This window comes from Notolepis coatsorum (genome assembly GCF_963971535.1).
Source record: "Notolepis coatsorum genome assembly, chromosome: 7".
Classification (NCBI taxonomy): domain Eukaryota; kingdom Metazoa; phylum Chordata; class Actinopteri; order Aulopiformes; family Paralepididae; genus Notolepis; species Notolepis coatsorum.
The window spans coordinates 82,066,166-82,088,528 of NC_140171.1; the positions used below are offsets into that span (position 1 = coordinate 82,066,166).

The window sequence follows — 22,363 nt, forward strand, 5'->3', positions numbered from 1 at the left end:
TTCTACTGAGTGTTTGCTGTTCTGCTGCAGCGCTGTTGCACCTCCACCTACCAATGCTGGGAATCAAATTGGTAAAGAATGCACTCTTTGTACTGGGATTCAATGCTAATATCAATACTCAATACTAACACAACACAACACATCCCTGTCTACTGAGCCGTTCAGCCATTGTGTAGTGTGATGTGTGCCTGGTGCCAGTGTATGGCAGCCATTGAGCCTGCGTAGCCCAAAGTTGGGTGCTACCAGTGGTGTTGAAGGAGGCCATTTTCACCCTACATTGTGGGGAGTGCTTTGATTGTCTAGAAAAGCGCTATATAAATGTAATTAATTATTATTATTATTATTATTATTATTATTATTATTATTATTATTATTATTATTATTATTATTATTATTATTATTATTATTATTATTATTATTATTATTATTATTATTATTATTACCTTAGTCCTTCGACTTCAACAGGGGTGTCCAACTCATTTTCACAGAGGGCCACATCAGCATTATGGCCGTACAGTATATAAAGACCGTATAAATGTTAATGTAATGTAAAATAAATGTAGCTACTCATTTACATATTGTTAAACATGTTGTTTCTGTATTTATTACTTATTCAAGTTATACATATTGCATATGCATTTGCATAGATGTAAAAATATATGTTAGCTTATGTTATTTTAACAAATAATTTTAGTTTATCAGAACCCCATATTACTCCATCAATCAATGATCAAACCATTCAAGTAAATAACAAAGAAGAATATCATCAAATACAAGCTATGACATTAAGTTTGTTCAAAACCTTTTTGTCACAGTCAAGAGGGGCAGAACTAACAACTGTGAGCTGCAAAGAACGCGTGGGACAGATGTAGCAGATGTTACAAAAACAAATGGCTGCACACAACCTTGCAGAGGCCATACATCCAACTAATGGAAGATAGTTTAATTAACTTTAATTAACAGATTGCAGAATGGGTACAATACAGTACAGCTCAATACACACAATTGTTAAGGGGATGCAGACCAGAGAAAGACTTTCGACTTGTTTACATCAGGGTCCCCCATTTTCAATTCGTAATGAAATTGCTATTATGTGTCTGCATGAACACACAACGTTAGGTTATGACTATAACCAAGTTCTGTTAATTAGGGGTGACGCTTGGCATCACTCTGCACTCTCTCGCGTACGTGCACGCGCACTGAATAAATTCCACAAATGTACCTTTAATACCAGTATTAGTCTGACCACACCCCTCATCAGCTTACCTTCATAAGCAGGTGTGTGGTCACCTGCTCTCCTCCTTCCCAAGCTTTCACCACAAGGTGAGGTCAAGGGCTGCAGCGGCCGTCGGATGCCAAGCGTCACCCCTAATTAACAGAACTTTCTGTATCATTAGGGGCTCTGCTTGGCATCACTCTGCACAAAGGGAGGCCAAGCGGAGCCACTGGCCGACAAATACACCCCGCTGAAGGCCCCCCACAACCAACAGAACAGGGAGGGCCGAGCCCCCCCGACCCCCCCTAATGGAGGGCACCCCCCCTATTAGAGGTTTACCGGGAGGGCGACGGACCCGACCGTGCGAAGAGGCACTCAAGCAACTCAACGCACAGGGTGAGCAGACCGTGGCTTGACCCCACGACTACACACACGCACAACCCGCATGCCACCCGGGAACGAACGGAGGGAAACAACTTCGTTACTGCCCCCAGAATCACGGGATCAAGGGCAAACCCAACCCCGTGGCAAGGCCGTAGCAGCGGAGCGCGAAGGAAGACCCAGACCCACCAAAAGGACTGGACTCCCTGGAATGGGGGCCCGGAGAAGTCCATGATGCCAGCATCAAGACCCCACCAGGTGGGCACTTAGTGACCCCGCCCCCCACATCGCCAGCGTATTCGGACAAAAGACCCCTCAGCCGAGCGGGCCCTGTCCTCCCCAATAGTACACCGTCTGGCACACTGGCCCTGCAACAGGCAGACAGCATGGCCGTAAACACACAAGAGCAGGCAACCAACGGAAGCAGGCAGTGCATCGGGAAAAAAGACCAGGCAACAGGCTGTTAACCCTAGCCTGGAGACTGCGGACGAGACAGGCGCCAGAAAGGACAGCTGAACACAGCCGCTCCGGCGGAAGGGGCGTATGCTGGCGTTGTCGCATAACCAAGCCTCCACAGAGAAGGCTGACACGATTGGCAGACGTCATGAACATGCAGGGGCACCCTCAACCGGTGAACCCGAGAGTTGACACTGCAGCAACACACCAGAGAACCAACCACCCAGGCGTTACCCTATGCAATGGTTGGTCCCATAACCCCTCAGGAAAAAAAAACAAAAACACACGCCCGTGTTCCAGTTTCCAACAGGGTTATCCCGGGCCTACGGGTCAACGAAACATTACCCCGGACCGGGCCCGGTGATACGGGGAGCACAGGGTCCCCCGAGGAGGCCAAAACCACCCCAACAGGCCCCTCTTCGCCATGCGTAAGAGAAGAGTGTAAAAAATGGAAGACCAGCCCCAGCACCCCGCACTCGGTATTCCCAGGAGGTCACCCAACCAAGTACCAACCAAGACCAACCTGCATGGCGGCCGAGATCCGACGAGATCGGGCGCGTACAGGTTGGCACGGCCGTAAGCCATTACGACAGTGTAGAATACAATGTACCCAACAAGGGTTCCATAACGCTCAACCCTGTGACACCCGGACCGACCTAGCATTTTTTCCCCCTGAAAAAAGCCCAAGTCCCTCAGGGTACCAGAACAGCAGATCTGCATCCCCGGCGGACAACGGGTGTAACTGATCTGGACCAGCGCGACCAGAACCAGTCCCGTGCCCTAACCACGCCGACCTGCCAACCCCAGGAGAAGGGGCAGATATGCGTGTTGATCCTAAAACATAAAAAGAAGGCGCCACCCAGACGTTTTGGTACGAACCGCGCCCGGCGGCCCACCCCCAGGGCGTGAGACCCTTCCCCATATGTTCAGATCCATTCCGTTATCATCCCCTGATATGAACGGGAACCCATCGACAACCACACAGGGTGTCGGAAGAGGAAAAAAAACCCATCCCAATTGCTTCATAAAAACGCTGTTTTAACCCCAAGCAATCAAGGCGCGCCAGTCAGCCAATGTCCAACAGAACATCCTGAGCTAGCACTATGTGTGCGTTTTGACATACCCACATCAACAATAGGCTGTTTAGACCATCTTATTGAATCCCCAAGACGCCCAGGGGAATGACAAGAGGGGCGAGATGCAATCAACTCCATGAATGAATGAATGAAAACTTTACCCAACAGATTGCAGAAAGGGTACAACCCAGTACGGCGCAATACACACAATTGGTTAAGGGGAGGCAGACCTGAGAAAGACGTTAGTCTTGTTTCCATCAGGGACCCTCATTTCCAATCCATATAGACACATCCAACTCTTTATAATAATAAAGAAAAAGCATCACCCGTATGAACCAACTGCACAGCTGGGAGTAAAAAACCTGTTTTCACATGATTTTAATGCAGTCACTCTTTTTAATCAGAATGTAAGACCAGACCCTCCCAGAAACACCTTCCCACATGAGTTTATAGTCATGAAAAAGATATGCCAACTGTGAGTCACGTGACCAACCGACTCAAGTTTACACATAAATCGGGCGCAGCAGAACTGTGAGCCCTACGCCCTAACTCGACACCTTTAAGACACCGTAACTTGTCTTGTAATAGGAGTTGGCAGAATAACCCCCCCCCCCCCTGCCAAGACGTCCCACCGGCTCGGCCCTGACTGGCTCAGCAGAAGAGATCAAAAATCCCCTAAACCAATCAAGTGGGAAAAGAGGGGTTTATTCGACACCCCCTCACGAAAACACACTTCGTTCCCTACACACAGAAAAAACAACCGTAGCCATTTTGAAAACCTCCGGTAGAATGCAATGCATAGCATAAGCTAATACAATGCCCGCTACCCACAAAATGTGAACAGGATTTACAACAAAACACAAGTCGCATGTGTGTGAATCCTACACCCGTTGACTATGTCGTACATAGCAAAAAACGCTGACCGAGAGTAACGGCTAGGCCGTGGAATGAGCGTGTACGAGTATTACTGCAACTAAACAGCACAGGATTGTGAGACACATATATTTAGTTCAAGCAATGGAATAACACCAGTTTCTACCTGCATGTGGAGCATCAAGCTAATAGAACCTATTACTGAGTGTATGTTGCAGACCTTGCTTAAAGTGGAAATGAAGCAGTGAGCATAAATACATATTCATAGCATCACATTAGTATTTAGATAAGCCACAGAAGAAGTCACGTTATAAAAATAAGCAGTTTCTAAGAAAAAACGATTTGTTGTGTACATTTCTGAAGCATTTAGCATTATGGGCGCGGCCATTTTGTTGCTGACGTCATACCGTGGCTTGGGTGTATACACTCTGGATAGCTGCCTATATTGAATGGGTCGGTCAGCAAATAAAATGTTGCCTACAAAACAACGGGACCGCGGTGGTTCTGTTTGTATTGCTCCTGGCTGTTCAAACTAATTTTACCATGTGAGAGAGAGGAAAGTTGGTTAATTTCCACAAACTACCAGTGAAAAAAACAGTGTTGTTGACATGTTGGCTCGGGCTGCCTGCACCCAGACGGCGCGACCAGCCTGTTGTACAGGGAAGGAGGATCTGCAGCGAACACTTCATTGCCTCGGATTATGTTGTTGGGGTGGGATGTTTGTCCAGAAGACCACTATAATCAGCTGAAGCCGGACGCGGTTCCCTCGGTCTTCGACAGACAGACCGGCGTTAGCTCTCGGGAGCTAGTTGGCACCAGCCGGGGCCAGGCGTTAGCTCTCGCTAGCTAGCGTTAGCAACCGGAGCGTCGCGGAGCATTCAGCCTGCTGGCTACACAGCTTGTGTAGCCAGCAGGCTGAATGCTCCGCGACGCTGGTTGAAGTGGGTCTAGGTAGCCAGCAGGCTGAATGCTCCGCGACGCTGGTTGAAGTGGGTCTAGGTAGCCAGCAGGCTGAATGCTCCGCGACGCTCCGGTTGCTAACGCTAGCTAGCGAGAGCTAACGCCTGGCCCCGGCTGGTGCCAACTAGCTCCCGAGAGCTAACGCCGGTCTGTCTGTCGAAGACCGAGGGAACCGCGTCCGGCTTCAGCTGATTAGTGGTCTTCTGGACAAACATCCCACCCCAACAACATAATCCGAGGCAATGAAGTGTTCGCTGCAGATCCTCCTTCCCTGTACAACAGGCTGGTCGCGCCGTCTGGGTGCAGGCAGCCCGAGCCAACATGTCAACAACACTGTTTTTTTCACTGGTAGTTTGTGGAAATTAACCAACTTTCCTCTCTCTCACATGGTAAAATTAGTTTGAACAGCCAGGAGCAATACAAACAGAACCACCGCGGTCCCGTTGTTTTGTAGGCAACATTTTATTTGCTGACCGACCCATTCAATATAGGCAGCTAACCAGAGTGTATACACCCAAGCCACGGTATGACGTCAGCCATGACGTCAGCAACAAAATGGCGGCGCCCATGTTGAAAACAGGGATATTATATTATATTTTTCAGACAAATAAGATAGATTTCACATTTGATTATAGAACCCTGTCTTACACAAGGTACACAACAAACAAACTAGGATCACATTGCTCACTGCTTCATCTCCACTTTAACCTCGTAACACAACACGACTCATCTCACAACGTAAAAGTGCAGATTCATATATACACAACCCCACCATATGAATTGTTGAAGAAACACACAGTTTGTTCGGCCAAAACACAGTCCCCCTTATATCGGGGAACTTTTTTATTTATAATGTGTTCTAAGGCACAAAAACATAGAGGGGCTGGGGAGGGTGTAAAAGAGAGGGGATACAGAGGGGAAAAGTCACTCAGCGGCGTCTGCCACCTCGCGCCGCTCGAGTCTTGCCACCCCGAGGAGCCCCGGAGGGACGGTAGGTTACTGTCTGCTGGACACGACGTTCCCTACCGTCTCCTCCGGTCGTGGATGGGCCGGCGGTGGCAGAAGCGCCGTCTCTTCCCCTGGCCCTCTTGGAAGGGCCAGCAGCGGAGGCAGTGGTAGCGGCGACGGAGACAGCTCGACGTCGCGGAAGCCTTCTGACTCCACCGGCAAAGACGGGAGGCGGAAAATGGGGTTGGAGGATGGATCTCTCCTCTGCCATCTCTCTGCATGTTGAGGTCATCAACCGCAGGGCCTTCCCGAACAGACCAGCGTCGGAGAGGGCGGCCGTCAGAAGAGGAGCTCTCTTCTTCTCTGGCACACAGGCCTGCTCCAGCCAAAGATGACGCTGGCCCAGGGTGGCCAGGGCGCGCACTTTCCCCATGGCTATGGCCAGCACCTGGGAAAGGTGCAGGACAGCTCCCGCAGCCTGGGTGATCTGATCGCATTTTACCTCGTTCAGATCCGTGCCGCCCGTCATGATCCCCGATACAAATCTAGCCAGGTGGGCGATGTTAGACGCCGCAGCCAGCGATTGTGTACCAGCGATGAATGACTGGTCACCCCAATAAGCCAATCGCCTAGCCGATTTCCCCTGGAGGACCGGCTTGCATAGGGGTTCCCACACCATATCCGGACAGAGGAGAGCGGCCATCGGACTGTCAAGCCGAGGCACGCCCTCCCCCATACCTTTGACTAACCCCGACACCCGCGTAACTGGTACGTAGGCGGCAGTTAGTCCCATGATGTTGGACACCGCCTGACCCCGACGAACATAGGCCCCCATCGAGGGGAAAAATGGGTAGACAGCGTCCACCCCTCTCACTGGGGGACGCTGCCAGGGATGACCTATGAGATCATCAGGGACAGGTGCAGGCAATGGCAGCGGCAGCGGCACGCCGTTTGCGGCGGCGGCTACCGCCATGAGCTCGGGAAACAAAGCCTGCAGTTCCCCCTGCGGACCTTCCTCCACCGACCCCGCATCCCTCACATGCAGCAGGCTGCGACTGGTTAAGGAGCCACAGTCTGATGTGGCCGACAGTAGGGCATCCTGCTGATGAGGCCAAGGTGGTTCCTCAACATCCTCGAACAGGGAGCCCCATGGAGCCATTTCCCCCCCCTCCGGGGTCTCCTGAGGAGGGATACTCTCCTCCACGGGACCATCATACAAGAATCCGTCCGCCTCTTCCATGAAGTCCTCAGTTTCCATCGGAAATCCAGAGCCGGACGCATCCTCGCTGGTCTCCAGCAGTTCCCCAAACCCAGGCCGTTCGCGTCTGCTCGCTACCATCTTGCGACGTGAACGGGCAGACGCGAAAAGTTTGCGTCGCAAATCCTCTGGCTCCAAGACAACCCCCCGTTCACCAACGGGCGATTCCCCGGAACCAGAAGAACCAGAGTCGAGATCAGGCCATCGCCGGAGCGACAGCACCGACTCCTCGGCTCTTCGGAGAGGCAAACTATCCATCGGCTGTCTCCTGGGCTGGGTCGGCAACCACGAAGTGGCAACAGCCCAGCACCAAGACGCACGACGGAGGCGGGAATGGAGAACCGCTGGTGAAGAGTAGGTCTAGCGGGTCTACTCTCCGCGGAATACATTATGACCCAAACTTTTTCTTTACAACAGATGTGAGAGAAGAAAAAATTAAGCACAATGTAAACTCGTCAACTAACAACACGTCAAGTGGGGTACTACCAGGCACTTCCTTGTGGTGAAAGCGAGAAGGAACTTGTTTGCGTCCCTACAGCTTCTTATTCAATTGAGCTAGATGCTCGGTTATGTCACACAGCCAGCTTGCATCTGACAGTTCAGACAATATTTCTTCAACCCTTTGTTACCTATTCCGCCTGGATCTTTTTTGTATTTTGGGCTGTAAAATTGTCAAAGAATGTCTGAGGAGTAAGTGCTTTTGGCTTTTTTCCTTTGTTACTTCATCAATACCTCAGATGTTCAACACACATGTATGTGTAAGAATGTGTAATAACTAAGGCTGTCAAAGCTTTATTAACGCATTAACCCACAATTATTTTAACGCCGCTATTTTTTAACCCAAGATTAATGTTTTTTTTTTTTTACCAGAGCTCTTGGGGGGCCACATCAAATGACGTGGCGGGCCGCATTTGGCCCGCGGGCCATGAGTTTGACACCTATGAACTAGACAAAGAAAACGTATTTTTCTAAATAAATCATTAACCTCTTAACCTGCGCCCCCAAAATTGGCCATTTTAGTTTTAGTTCTTGAGGAGTGCATACTTTTTTTGCAAACCAAAACAACATACTTTATACTTATAGCACTTGCATGAGCCTGGTCTCTTTTGAAAGATGACATTCTGAAGTTTCTTATTCCAGAAAGAAAATTCACTTTTAGTGCTAATGAAATAGAGTAACATAGGTCTGAACTTGAGTTGTAGAAAAACGTATTACTCAAGTTTTTCTGTAGTAGTTAGTAGTATTTCCCCAGAAGGTGGTATGGCTTAAAAATAGCCTGACGCCTTATGTAGTACATGTCCAAATTTCATAAAGATCCATTGAGTGATTAAGAGTGATTTTGGTAAACTGTGTACTCAGTTTTCTCATAGACTTCAATTCATTTGGCTATTTTTCTCTTCCTGTTTTCGCTCGTTAGTTTTTAACCAGATCCCTGATCCATACATCACCAGGTGGGGTATCATTGGAAAGCCACACTCATTGGAAAGCCACCTCCACAATAATTTTCGAGATCGGATCTAGATTGACGGAACTACTGCGCCAAGAGTCAGGAGTGGTATTTTGCGCAATACCGTGTACTTTGCACAAGCCTCAAATACCGGCATGTAACTCGAGAACCACTGAATGAATTTTGTCGGATTATGTCGACAGGCAACAAATAAGCCTTCAATTCGATATATATATTATATTACAAAATATGCACCCTCGAGCCACTAGGGGTCGCCAAAGTGCCGGTGGGCAAATCGTCCTAAAAACATTGCAGGCTAAGAGGTTAAATGATATTATCTACATCAGCACAAATGAAAACAGCCTGCTGAAGGCTAAAATGGTTGAAAAGATATGGCAGCCAGACAGACATAACATGTGTATAACAACATAACAGTGTTGAGTTGTCTATAATTGCCACTGCAGTACTATAGAGTTTATCTAGGATGGGGGACTTCTACCATGACTACCAAATCATCCCAAGAGGACCAATAAAGTGCTGAATGAAGATATAGGGCTGGGTTTCCCAGTGTTGGTGAACCTTAAGTTTCTACAAAGGTTTCTCATGTATACCTTTCAAAGGGAGCTTGCTTCTCTTTAAACGTTTCCCAGATTATAGACTAACAGTTCCCTAAGGGAAAGAGCTGCAACGGTACATTGTGAATTGGAGCTGTATGCCATGCAAATCGATTGTTTCACGTCTATAGGCTTATGAATGAAGTTTTAATATAACAAGTGCTGTCATAATAATTTTACATCAATCTAAAATGGCAGAAGAGGGAGCTATGCCTACTAAAGACCATCTGCTAATCTATGTAAGAGCGCAGACGAGACCTTGTCAGAATCAGAATCAGAATCTGAATTAGAAAGGTCTTTATTGCCAAGTATACTTTACACATACAAGTAATTCGCTTTGGACATTACTGGTGCGACATTAGTGGACAGACATTAACAGACAGATAATACAATACAGTGGTGGAGTAAAGTAAAATAAAATATGAGCTAGGTTAAGCACAATAGAATAATATATTTATGAAATAAAATATAGGCCAGGGCCCTCATTTATCAACACTTCTTAGAAAGTGTTCTATTTTCATACATAAGCACAGAATTTAGAATGTGTGCATGCACAAAAAAAAACGGGATTTATCACACGTGCGTACACAGGTCCTACGCACACCTGTCTTGATAAATATCACTTTAATCCTACGCTTGAGCTCGTGCATGGTTTTAAGTATTTGCATACCAGAACCGCCCCGATTATCCATATATGGTCATGAAACACCCCCATGTTTTAGATACTCCAGTAATAACATTACAATTGAATTAAATACAATTAGGCCTGAATGAGACGCCGGCCACCGGCACACATCAGCCAAAGTGTGCATCGCAGATTATCTGTACATTGACCGAGTGGAATCCCGTTCACATTACTGGATTCGTTTATTGATGGAGCAAACTCTGAGAGATTGTTCACAGAGGCGCTGCCGAACAAAGATATAATATGATGTGTATAATATAATGTGTGTAGAGGCATATGATACAATCTATTTTGTTGTTGGTATTAGGTAGCCTATATGAATTACATATAATAGCAGCCAGCCCATAGCCTACATTATGCAACAGTAACGTGCGCATATATAATAACACACAGCCCTGCGAAGCCTGCATACAGTAAACTAACTTGATCATTAATCTAGCTGTTGTATCTTTACGCTTATGAAAACATTAATTAATATGTATAGGCTATAGGCCGTCGCTTTAGCCTATATTCTCAAATTGCATTTAATGGCTATCCTACTCGAGTCCTCGATATCCTCGCGGACGGACCAGTATACCTTTATATCATATTCATATTCATATCATAGTTTACTCTATCAGCCTACCAGCATGTAATACGTTCTTTGTTAGAACTCAACTCGTTATTATTTTGCGCATAGATTGCAGAAATACGGGAACATTTTGATTTAGGCTTTGACATTGTAAAACTAAATAAGTGAAATTCTGTAAGCAGAATACAAGTCATGATATCACCCACACGATATATGCTCTGTATCCAGAGCATGTATGCTTTTCATTCATTTAAGACACATTTATTGCAAGGGTTTTGTATACACATACACTCAACAAATAACCTCAGTCTGTTCTCGTTGCAATGCGTTTTTTATAATTTCTTATAGGAAGGGGGAAGAACACTATCGTGGGTTTTCATATGACTTGTATTCTGCTTACAGCTTCGGGGTTCCACTTATTACGTTTAACAATGGCAAAGCCTTTTAAATATAATCAAAACGTTCCCGTATTTCTGCAATATATGCGCAAAATAATAACGAGTTGAGTTACACGGAGCGCAGTCAGTGCTTATTTCCGCGTTGTAAAAATATTCTACCACCGGCGCCAGCTACGCATGGTCCGACCTGTGCTTAGATATACGCACAAAGTCAAGCACAAGTTCAAATTGATAAATCCCACACTTTGCTTAGAAATGATCGTACGCACGGGTTACGCACATATCTGTGCGTACGCAACGTTGATAAATGAGGGCCCAGGAGTGGGAAGCGAACCCGGGACGGCCGCTTCGTGACACAGTGCGATACATGGTGTGCTAGAGCGCCCCTATTGTGGATGTTTTAAAGCAGGCTGGCATGTGGCATGTCTCCAGTGAGGTGTTGAAGATGTCTGTAAACACCAGAGACAGCTGGTCGGTACAGTGCTTCAGAGTGGATGTGGAGACATAGGCTGCGGTTATATTAGGGCCAGAATGATTAGTTTCAGTTTCGTTTTTCAGAACGCTACGTAATGGCAAGCAAGTTAGAGACATTGTTTTGCCTCCTGAGCACCGAGTGATGTATATACATGTAGTACAATGCCAAAGCAGTAGGTGGCGATGTAGTTCAAACATGAAGGCCATTTTCAACCAATCAGAAAGGTTGAACGCGCCACTACACTTCCTGCTAAAAAACAACAGTCCACCATCTTTAAATACCTCGCATGGGCCATTTTAGCAACGTAGCATTTATTTTTCAGCAAGAAACAAACTGCCAAAACGGTGTTTCCTTTTAACTTGGACATGCAAACGTAATCATTCGAAAATACAACGTTGCTCTTTTTCCCCAGTGTAACCATGGCCATAGTCTGGGCCTGCCACTTTACGGGGGTTCTGCATCTTTAAGTCTTATTTACATAAGACTTACATGGGACCCTGATGTAAACAAGACGAAAGTCTTTCTCTGGTCTGCATCCCCTTAACAATTGTATGTATTGAGCTGTACTGTACTGTACCCATTCTGCAATCTGTTAATAAAGTTTTCAATCAATCAATCAAACATCTCTCTCCAGGATGGTGAGAGATGGTGGGGAGGGGGCGACTCAGAGGTGAGAAGCTGTGTGGGGGCTGAGGGGGGGACTGCTGTTATCAGGACTGCTCCTTTGTCTTTCAATGTGTCAGTAAAACTCATGCAATTAATTGGCGAGCGTCGTTCATTAAGTCGGGTGGTTTGGGCTTGTAATCAGTAATGTTCCTGAGCCCTCTCCAGACAGAGGCAGTGTCATTGGCCGAGAGCTGGTGTTGGAGCATCTCCGAGTACTGGCGCTTAGCTTCTCTCACCGCCTTGCTAAACCTGTACTTTGACGCCTTCAAACTGTCCCTGTCTCCACTTTTTTGGTTTGTCATTGTTGTAACTCACCCTGGTCCAAGTTGGTACACTGCTGTCCTCACAGAAGCTGACGTTTCAGCCTCTGTGTACTCGTCCAGACTGTTTGCGGCAGTCCTAAAACATCCCAATCAGTAGTCTCCAGACATGCCTGAAGATCCTCCACCGCTTCACTGGTCCAAAGTTTTGAGAACAGGCTTAGAGAGTTTTAATCCACAAGTTTTAATTTGCGACTTGTGATAGGTCCAATAAATAAAAGAAGAAGCATTTTATATAAAATAATTCTGTACTTCTGTATGACAACTAATAAATAAACTTGAACTTGAAACTAAAGAGCATCAATTGGGATATAAGCCATAGTTCTTGGAAGCCCATGCAAAAGGATATACACATGGGTGAATTATTTCATTTTTATTGAAACAAAGGTCTAATGTTATTATGTTCAGAGGAACAGAAGGCATTATCATATAGTATAGGGTGCTCTCTTAAAGGAAGTCAGGAAAAGAAGGGGACGGGGAAAGAAGCAAACAGAACACAGCCTAGTTTGTCTGCTCGCAAACAATAGCAGGCGCCAGCAGAGGGAATACAGCCTGTTAATTATTTTGGTTCTAGATTTATGGATGGCTTTTATAATTTGCATAGCCTAATTGGGACAAGCAATGCACATTACTCAAGATAATAGGTTAGCCTAAATGTTATAATATTATCAAATTGTATAGGCCTACATTATTATCATCATTATAATGGGATTAGAAAATACATAAACATTATCAAAGTAGGCTACTAGATGCGCACTGTAGTGCAACTGTCGATTTGAAAAGCAATATGTCTAATAAGGCTAAAACTGTGACAGGATGAGCGGAACTACGACTGCCTCAGACCACCCTTCTAAAGGCATAACTTAGCAAACCTAAGGAGGCTCTGGGAAATCCAGCCCTAACCAGTAGTACCTTCAGGTAGGAGCCCAGGAAGGGAAAAGGTCTGAAAGCCAAACAGTTAAAAAGCCAATAAGTCAGATGCCAATCAAAGATTAGATAGAGAAAGGGCCAAGGGGGGGGGGGGGGGGGGGGGTAATTCAGTCAAGGCACATGTGGGAGAATACAGAGCAACTTATATAGGACATAGTATCTATCTTCATACATTTAACTGACAGTAGTGTCTAGACTCTAGACTGAGAACTAAATGATGTATTATTCTTGACATTTTCTGGTGACACAAGTAGTTACTAAGACATATCAATCACTATGCTTTAGTTTAGATGCTGGTGGTAAGGAAATCGATCGTCTGGTCAGACGTAATTTATGAGCTAGCTAGCATAGCAGTTGCTGCTAAACAATGTAGTGCCCTTCATAATAACAAGCTGGCCCTCCTATATGGTTAAACCTAACTCACCTAGAAAGATAGCATGTTTATCCAGCCTACATGAGTCTCATCTCGACTCGTCTCAGTTAATAAAACATATTGCTACTCACAGTGGTTGACCCGGTAGAGGCCCCGTCCAGAGTACCATAGGACATTGGTGGTTAGTGTGGGGGTCTTCACTCTCCTGTTGGAGAGGAAGCAGAAGTTAGCTTGGAGAAAAGAAAGTGTGTGTGCTGCTGAGATGTTGGCAGATACAGTAAATGATACATTCAAATAAAAAAGGAAAGGAAACAGGTGGGAACAGCTGTGTGTGTGTGTGTGTGTGTGTGTGTGTGTGTGTGTGTGTGTGTGTGTGTACACGTCTATGCGAATATGTATGCCATGCACGCATGTTTACCTGCAAGTTTGTTTGTGTTTGAGTTGTATGTGTTTGTGTGCATTTGTTTGTGTTTGTGTTGTATGCGTTTGTGTGTGTCCCTGTCCATGCATACAACAAGTATGTGTGTGTGACTGTGTGTGTGTGTGTGTGTGTGTGTGTGTGTGTGTGTGTGTGTGTGTGTGTGTGTGTGTGTGTGTGTGTGTGTGTGTGTGTGTGTGTGTGTGTGTGTGTGTGTGTGTGTGTGTGTGTGTGTGTGTGTGTGTGTGTGTGTGTGTGTGTGTGTGTGTGTGCGCGCGCGCGCGCGTGCATGCGTGTGTGTTAGTGATGTGACGATTCATCGATTTGCATCGGTGCGCCGGCATACACGTTCACGATGCGAGTGCACCGGTGGAATAAGTGCGCATCGGCAAAATGTCAGGCTGAACTCGCGATGCATCTTGTTGTAGCGTCTTTGCATCGGTCAAAAACCGATGCATTCATATAATTTCCTCTCATCCACTTGTCAGCAGTACACTGTGACTGCACACACACACACAGCAGATACTATTGCTTCGCTACTACATAAGGCGAGAGCCGTGTCACAGTTATCAACAAACAGTGGAAGTCGAGGAGACATGAATAGAATTGATCAACATGCTAACGCTAGTTAGCCGTTCAGCTAACGCTAAACTAGTGTCTAACTAACTAACTAACTAACTAACTAACTAACTAACTAACTAACTAACTAACTAACTAACTAACTAACTAACTAACTAACTAACTAACTAACTAACGTGACTCTGCAACACCAGTACCATTAGTGAGGAGGGGGGGGGGGGTATATTGAAGACGCTTGACAACAGGGGTTCAAAGATAACTTCACATTTATTGGTTATTCGTTTCTTAATTATATCGCTGCCTTCATGCATCCATCCAGCCTGGCTCCGTGTGTTGACATAATGCGGCTACGGTCGGAAAGTATAGACGCATCCTAGTGACCTAGTGTGTGTGACATCATCAACTGTCGACGGCAACTCAGACCGGGAGGGTCTCTCTCTCTCTCTCTCTCTCTCTCTCTCTCTCTCTCTCTCTCTCTCTCTCTCTCTCTCTCTCTCTCTCTCTCTCTCTCTCTCTCTCTCTTGTGTGCTTTTAGCTAAAGTGGATAGAAAAGACAGTTTATGCAAAAGTCTTCTTAGGCACCCAATAGTTTTTATATAAATTGTCTTACAGTAGATTCTTTTATTTTTAATAATAATATAAGCTGCATATAAGGAATACAACCAAATCCTCTGTCATACCATAAAATTGTATTATTATTTTGCATCGTGTTGAATCGCATCGTATCGCCCCGAATCGCATTATGTTGAATCAAATCGTATCGAATCGTATCGTATCTCAACAGGGGGTGAATCGTATCGCATCGCATCGCCCGGTGTTTCAAATGTATCAGTGCTTCTCAAACTTTTTCTGTCAGGCCCCCCTTTGGCGGACCAAAATATTTTGGGCCCCCCCCCCTCGCCCCAACAAAATAGTCATGAAATGGGCCATGTTTAAATTTATTGAAATAACACCAATATCGTGACCTTTCAAATTGGCCCTATATTTTGTTTTCAGAGCTGTCATGGATGAAAAGCCAGCTTCACACAGATACTGTATGTGGTGCTGAATGGTATCAACACCTTAACTGCTGCATCATGAGATACTTGGTGGGCCATGAGATGAGATACTTGGTACTCAGCACCACACTCTGAAACTAGCTCTCTAGGTGGTATCAGATGAGATTTCAAAGAGTTCTTCCAAGAGTTTGGATGGAGATGTGTCAGGAAGCTTTGTCTCAATGTTGTCTGTAAAGTTTTTTTTTTATCCAGAGTAACTTGGTGATCCTTTTCTGTGTTTTATTAAATAATGATTTTCAGATTTTGAGAAATGGTATTTTCATGGAGAACAGTGCAGCTGCAACAGATAGCACGTTAGTGATAATTTTCTGTAATAATTTATTTTTTATTTTTTTTATAAATCTCAAGGCCTAAATCTGTCATGCCTCTGAGAAACGCCCCCCACTTTGAGAAACACTGCGTTAATGTATCGTATCGTTGGCACCGTATCGAGATGCGCATCGCATCGGCCTCAGTGAGGAGATGCACATCCCTAGTGTGTGTGCGTTCTTCTCTTTTCTTGGACCTAAAAAGACGTAAGGTCCCCCTGGCGTGTGGTTCGGACCCTAACTTCCTAGGCTTCAAGAGAAAGCCGAATGGAAAGCTGGACAGTCGCTCTCCTGGCTTCGGTGTGTGGTCAGACTGGCCGGACCTAAATGACATGTGTTGCTGGGCTGATGTTACCCTGGAGTGGGTGGGGTCTAACTCTGAGGCAGTGACTGTCTCGGAGAATATTATATCTGACCCCAGTATCTCTGTCAGAGCATCTTATGACTGTGTGTGGAATGGATCACCAACTTCCACTGACTAATGCCCGAGGTCGCCTCCTGTGGGCACAACAGTAAAGACAGCAGGAACAATGGCCTGAGTTGAGACTGCAGGGGAATACTGCGTGTCTCCCTGCTGCGGACCATTCTGTCTCTCAAAAATGTTGCCATAGATGAGTGCATTGTTATCTTTACTTTGAAAGCGAGATTACAGGTCTTACCATCTAAACTGAATCTCTCCATCTGGTTTCCAGGCAATCATGCTCTTCACCGTATTAATCATGGCAATGACTAAATAGCTGAAACCATGTCCCACATCTTAAATGTTTGCCATGTATACAGGGGCCTCTACATAAGTAGGCATGACAGAATAGTAGATTTGATAGCGAAAGATATCTCTTCTATTTTTTGGTCCTCCATCACGCTGTTTAAGCATTCTACTGTGAAGCCAAGCATATTTAACCTGTGCAATGATGATTCTGTGTTCTCTAATATTCAGAGTTGCGTTCCTCTTATCAACATTGGCTGCACGCACGCTAATGACGCCACGTGCACGTGCGCTCCTCGCTTAAGCACAGACCAGAGTCATAGATTATAAGGCTCTGGCACAGACTAAGGCGTCGGTTACACTGCCTGATGTTTTCGTTTAGTTTTCAAGATGAGTTTCGCTTTCCAGGTCGCAACGTAGTGGCAGTCGAGTTAGACATTTGTTTGCAACCTGAGCACTTTCTTTTTGCCTCCTGAGCACAGTGATGTAGTACAATGCCAAAGCAGTAGGTGGCAGTAGGTGGCGAACATGAAGGCAAATTTCAACCAATCAGAACTTGAATGTGCCAATACACTTCCTGCAAAAAAAATCAACAAGCCGCCATCTTTAAATGCCTCTGTGAGCTATGTAGCCAATGTAGCACTTATTTTTCAGCAAAGAAGTGCAATAAAAGTGCAATAAACAAAACGGATACATTCACTGTGTGTTCTGCCTCTCATTTGTTGATGAAACAAAACTAACATCAACACAATTGACCACCAAGAGCGGATAGTTTAGTCTCACAAAAAGATCTCCGATGTTGTTAGCTACATGCTAACGTGAATGGAATATGCCAGTATAACAGTATAGCATTGTGGCTTGCAGCTAACGTTAGCTCATGTTAGTTAGCCAGCCAGCACCAAACTGATGATATCAGGAGCTATCAGTAGCTATAACATTAGTAAGTAAGTAAGTAAGTAAGTATTTATAAAGCACCTTTCAGACATGTCATGTAGCTCAAAGTTCTGTACACAAACATAGGCATATATAACGATAAAAGCAATAAAGTCACAGTGATCAGTTAAGATTAGACAACGCCTCGTGTATTAAACAAAGGTGAATAGATGACTGGGCCATTTTGTTTAATGCTTGTTAAGATTGAAAGAGGAGCTCTGAGCTAACAGGGTCTGATAGCTAACGTTAGCTCACGTTAGCCAGCTGCTCATGCAATCGTTAATGCTAGCAGAATGAATGGATGTAAACTTTATTTAACATATTGCAGAATGGGTACAATACAATACGACTCAATACAAACAATTGTTAAGGGGTGCAGACTGTTGTAGCTTGGATTGGGGTCCTTATAACAATAACTTGACAACACATGGTAGCTGCAGCTATTTGGGACAGCTCGTCACCGGACGTTGGTGAGGGCACACAGATGTCGGTATCTACTGCGCATGGGCGTTGAGCAACAACGGCGCCGCGCAGATTACACGACATGTTGTCGGCGAGTTTTGGCGAGTAAAACACCTTTTCAGCGTTCCCGCTAGGGCAACGCGTTTTCCTGCCAAAACGGCATTTCTATTTAACAGGGACAGCAAAATGAAACATGTCCCTTAGATCGCGCTGTCCTCCTGGTCGATATTGATAACTGCTGCTAAAATAAAATAAAATAAGTCCCGAGTCGAGACTCCGTGCTGCTCCCAAGTCCCAACGAATCCCAGCCGTTGGGTGGGGGGCGCTGTTGAGAGGGCCTGTGACCGGACCTGAAAGCGCCCCTGGCTCTGCGGCTCTGCAGCTGCATGCTATTCGCAAATCCAGCATGAGCCAGCTCCCGCTGCAGCCGTCGTTATCAGAACACTACACACATATCATAATGTTTACAGCAAACTGTAGTTGATCACCAGGTATGTTTTATTAACGTAGAATAATTCATATATATATATATGCGCGCACTGACAGCTAATTGACATTTCCTGTGAAAAAAATTAAATCCTCTCCGTCCCGTTTGCGTCCCAAAAAAGATTTCTGTTCGTCCCAAATCAATATTTGATTGTCCCCGGGACGACGGGACATCGTTAGTCTCAAGCCCTGGTGCGTGCGTGCGTGCGTGAAAGAGATACAGAACAGAATGAACAAAAGACAACACAACAAATGAATGACACAGAAAGAAAGTTACATTTAACAGGTTGTTGTTACCTGTTATAAATATCCTGGAATTTGGCTTGATGAGTGTCATTATTTTAAGCCACATGTTGCTAATATTGTAAATAAACTAAGGTTGGTTAGGGTTTTATTTCAGAAGTACTGCCTATTTCTCCTTTGAGTCTAGAAGAGGGCAGTTTTTGGTTATGTTGACCTGTTGTATATGAATGCACATTTATCACAGTGCTCTGATATGTCTTACCCACTGTAAAGCCCTCACTTTACCATTGGACACTGTATTCAAGGGCAGGCTGGCCACCTCTGTCCATGCATAACCTCAGCTGTTGGTATACTTCTATCTATAAAGCTATTCTGGGTAAACTTCCCTCCCATACAGTATATTATGCACATATATTGCTCAGAGATCAGACTGTAACTATAGTCTCAGATCTCATTATGTATTTTTGCTTTGAAAGAGATGGCAAATAAATGCTTCATGTTCTCGGCTCCCTCTGCTCGGAAATGACCTGTTACCAAAGTTGAATGTAAAGTAAGTTCAGTGGTGCATGAATCTACCGGTAATGGTCTCTGTTCTTAGGTATTTATATTGTTTTAGGATTCTGATACATACCAGTCTCCCTTCTCCATGTTGTATGTCTCTCTTTTGTAATTAGTGCTGGTGTGTAACTGTTTTATGCTGCTCTCTTGCAATCTCCCTTGCAAAAGAGATTCTTGATTTTACATGGTTAAACATGTTTAAGTAGAGAGTGAGTCAGGGAGAAGAGAAGAGAAGAGAAGAGAAGAGAAGAGAAGAGAAGAGAAGAGAAGAGAAGAGAAGAGAAGAGAAGAGAAGAGAAGAGAAGAGAAGAGAAGAGAAGAGAAGAGAGGAGAGGAGAGGAGAGGAGAGGAGAGGAGAGGAGAGGAGAGGAGAGGGGAGGGGAGAGGAGAGGAGAGGAGAGGAGAGATCCATACTGCAGGCCAGATGAAGAGTAGCATGGGTGTTGAGCGGCGGGTCAGAGAGGTTATCATGCGGACCAGATTCTACCACCTGTCAGAGCACACAGATCTTCCTGCAAACCAACTGGGCTAGCCTGTGTACGCGCGCGTGTGTGTGTGTGTATGCAGTAGAGGTGATGTGAACGTCTCCAACCACTCCCACCTGTGGTCTATGTGGTAATAATAGCCTTTTGCAACCATGGTTACCAGTTCTCATGCAGACTATACAGCGCTTGCTCTCACAGGCCTACAAGAATATGTCAAGTTTTATTCCATAACTTTTATATTTGAGGGGGGGTTAAGACAATTGCTCTGTAAAAATGCCCTCTGCAACAAGAATGACTGAAGTTACATTAGGGGTGGACGGTATGGTCTAAAATTTATATCACGGTATAATTTGAAGCATAGACGGTAACGGTATATATCACAGTATCATCGTTTTTGATAAAAAAAAGTTTTATTTTATTTTATATAATTTTTTTTTTTATAAAATATATATATTATATAATTAGACTTTATTATCTGCGAGACATCGCCACCACGCAACAAGCTCCACTGTCTGTGTGTACTCTAGTAGCCTCCAGCTACGGCCAGGATTCTCCGGAGCTGCACCTGGACCTATACTCGAGTAGCCTCGAGCAGAGCTACGGCCAGGATTCTCCGGCGCTGCACCTGGACCCTATTGGTATAATGTTACTTAACTGTGCTCAGCAAGCCCTCAGCTCGAATACGCATCGAATCAGTGTTATAAGACATTGATATCAGGAGCTATCTGTAGCTACTGCTAGCCGGATATATAACGTTAATACAACGCCTCAGTGAATTATTTAGTTCAATGGGACATTTCGTTTTGAACGGTGAACTAACTTGCGCTAACGTGAGCTAACAGGTAGCATACACGTCTCTACTAGACTTTGTGGAGCGTTTGTTGATGTCAGGAGCTATCGGTAGCTGGCCGACTAGATACCGTTCGGTTAGACAATGCCTCATCATGTATTAAACTAAAAGTGAATAGTTGACTGGGTCATTTTGTAACGGTAGCTAAGCTAACGTTAGCTCAGGGAGACGCCGCCGTTCTCCCGTGTCCCATCCCACTAGACTACTAGACCCGTGTTTACATGCGTGCGGTAGGGGCTGGCACGCCCACTGCGCGAAGCCTCCTAAATAACTTTTTCCAGTTCGCACATATCTATTATCTATGACTAATTCATTCTATTTTTAGGGGCAAATGCGATTGAAATAGTCGCGCTGTGGTTACATGACGTCATTGCTCTTTTAGAGCTGCACTACCGGTTACACGGTATAGTCAAAATCCATACCGTAGAGCAAATTCATACCGTTTATACCGTATACCGTTTATACCGTCCACCCCTAAGTTACATTATACCTTTTCTTATAAAATAGTTCATATTTAAATATTTTTGTAGGACTGTCCTCAACTAAAGAGACACGTCGTTGTGTAATAGTAATGCACTTTTGACCAATACTATATTTACTAATTATGTAAAGAAATATAAACACAGAACTAGTATTGACAGGCTGAGTGGCGCAGTGGGCAATGCGCTCGCCACTAACGCAGGAGATGCTGGTATCGAGCCCAGCTCTCGGTGTTGCTACCGGCTTGGCCGGCCGTCATACTAACACAATTGGCAGTGTTAGGGCTTGTTTCCATAGCGGACGTTTTATGAGTTGTCAGCTCCTTCCTGTCATTAATTTCTATGCTACAGGCGCGACAGGCGCGCTCCTCTTCCAATCGCCGCACCTCGCGTTTATGAGCTCTCGACGGCAGCGTTTTTGGGCGGAGCGCTCCCAGCGCATAAAGTTGAAACTAGTTAAACTTTTGGAAAGGAGCGCGCTCATCAAGGTAATCAACATCGAGGAAGGGGCGGAGCCGCGGCAGTCGCAAGACCCAGGAAAACGCTCTGAGCTTTTTTCCCCTTTTTTTCAAAGCGGTCCGCCTTGAAAAAAACTTCCGCTAAGGACACAAGCCCTTAGAGGGTGGGAAAGCCATTGGGTGGGGATTGGACGTTGTGGACAGCGACTCCTACAGGTCGGTTGGGTGACGGCGGTGCGGCGGAAACAGGAAGTAGCGGGGGCAGCGTGAGCCTCCCTCGCGTTACTCCTCGCCACTGAGAGTTCGAGCTGCTGCGGTGAAAAGATGCGACAGCTGCCTCCTCGTGTACCGGAGGGCCGACCAGTGGGAGGCATAGTCTAGCAACGTTCAAGACAGGGGAGGGAAGAATTGGATAATATGAAATTGGGATGGGAGAAAAAATAGAAAATAAGGAGAAAAAGTGGACAAAAAAAATAGTATTGTAGCACCTGATGTTTCTACATTATTGTTATTTACATTACAATCTGATGTTTATTAAAGGCCAAGATTGTGAATATTATTGTGAGGTCAGAGATATCAGTTATTAATATCCTACCCAGTGTTTTTGTGAAAGATGTTCAGCACTGGAGGACAAATGCTATTTGTTACTAGATTTATCCCTTGATAAAGGGGAATCCACTTTCAAAGTGTTTC

The 22,363-nt window shown here is 45.3% G+C and overlaps 1 protein-coding gene across 1 annotated transcript in view; it reads left to right on the forward strand.

The window, feature by feature from the left end:
- The window catches only part of inpp4b (inositol polyphosphate-4-phosphatase type II B), a gene marked incomplete at its 5' end in the record, with an annotated part of 822,779 nt that overhangs the window by 283,513 nt on the left and 516,903 nt on the right, over positions 1-22,363 (forward strand). The window lies entirely within an intron of this gene.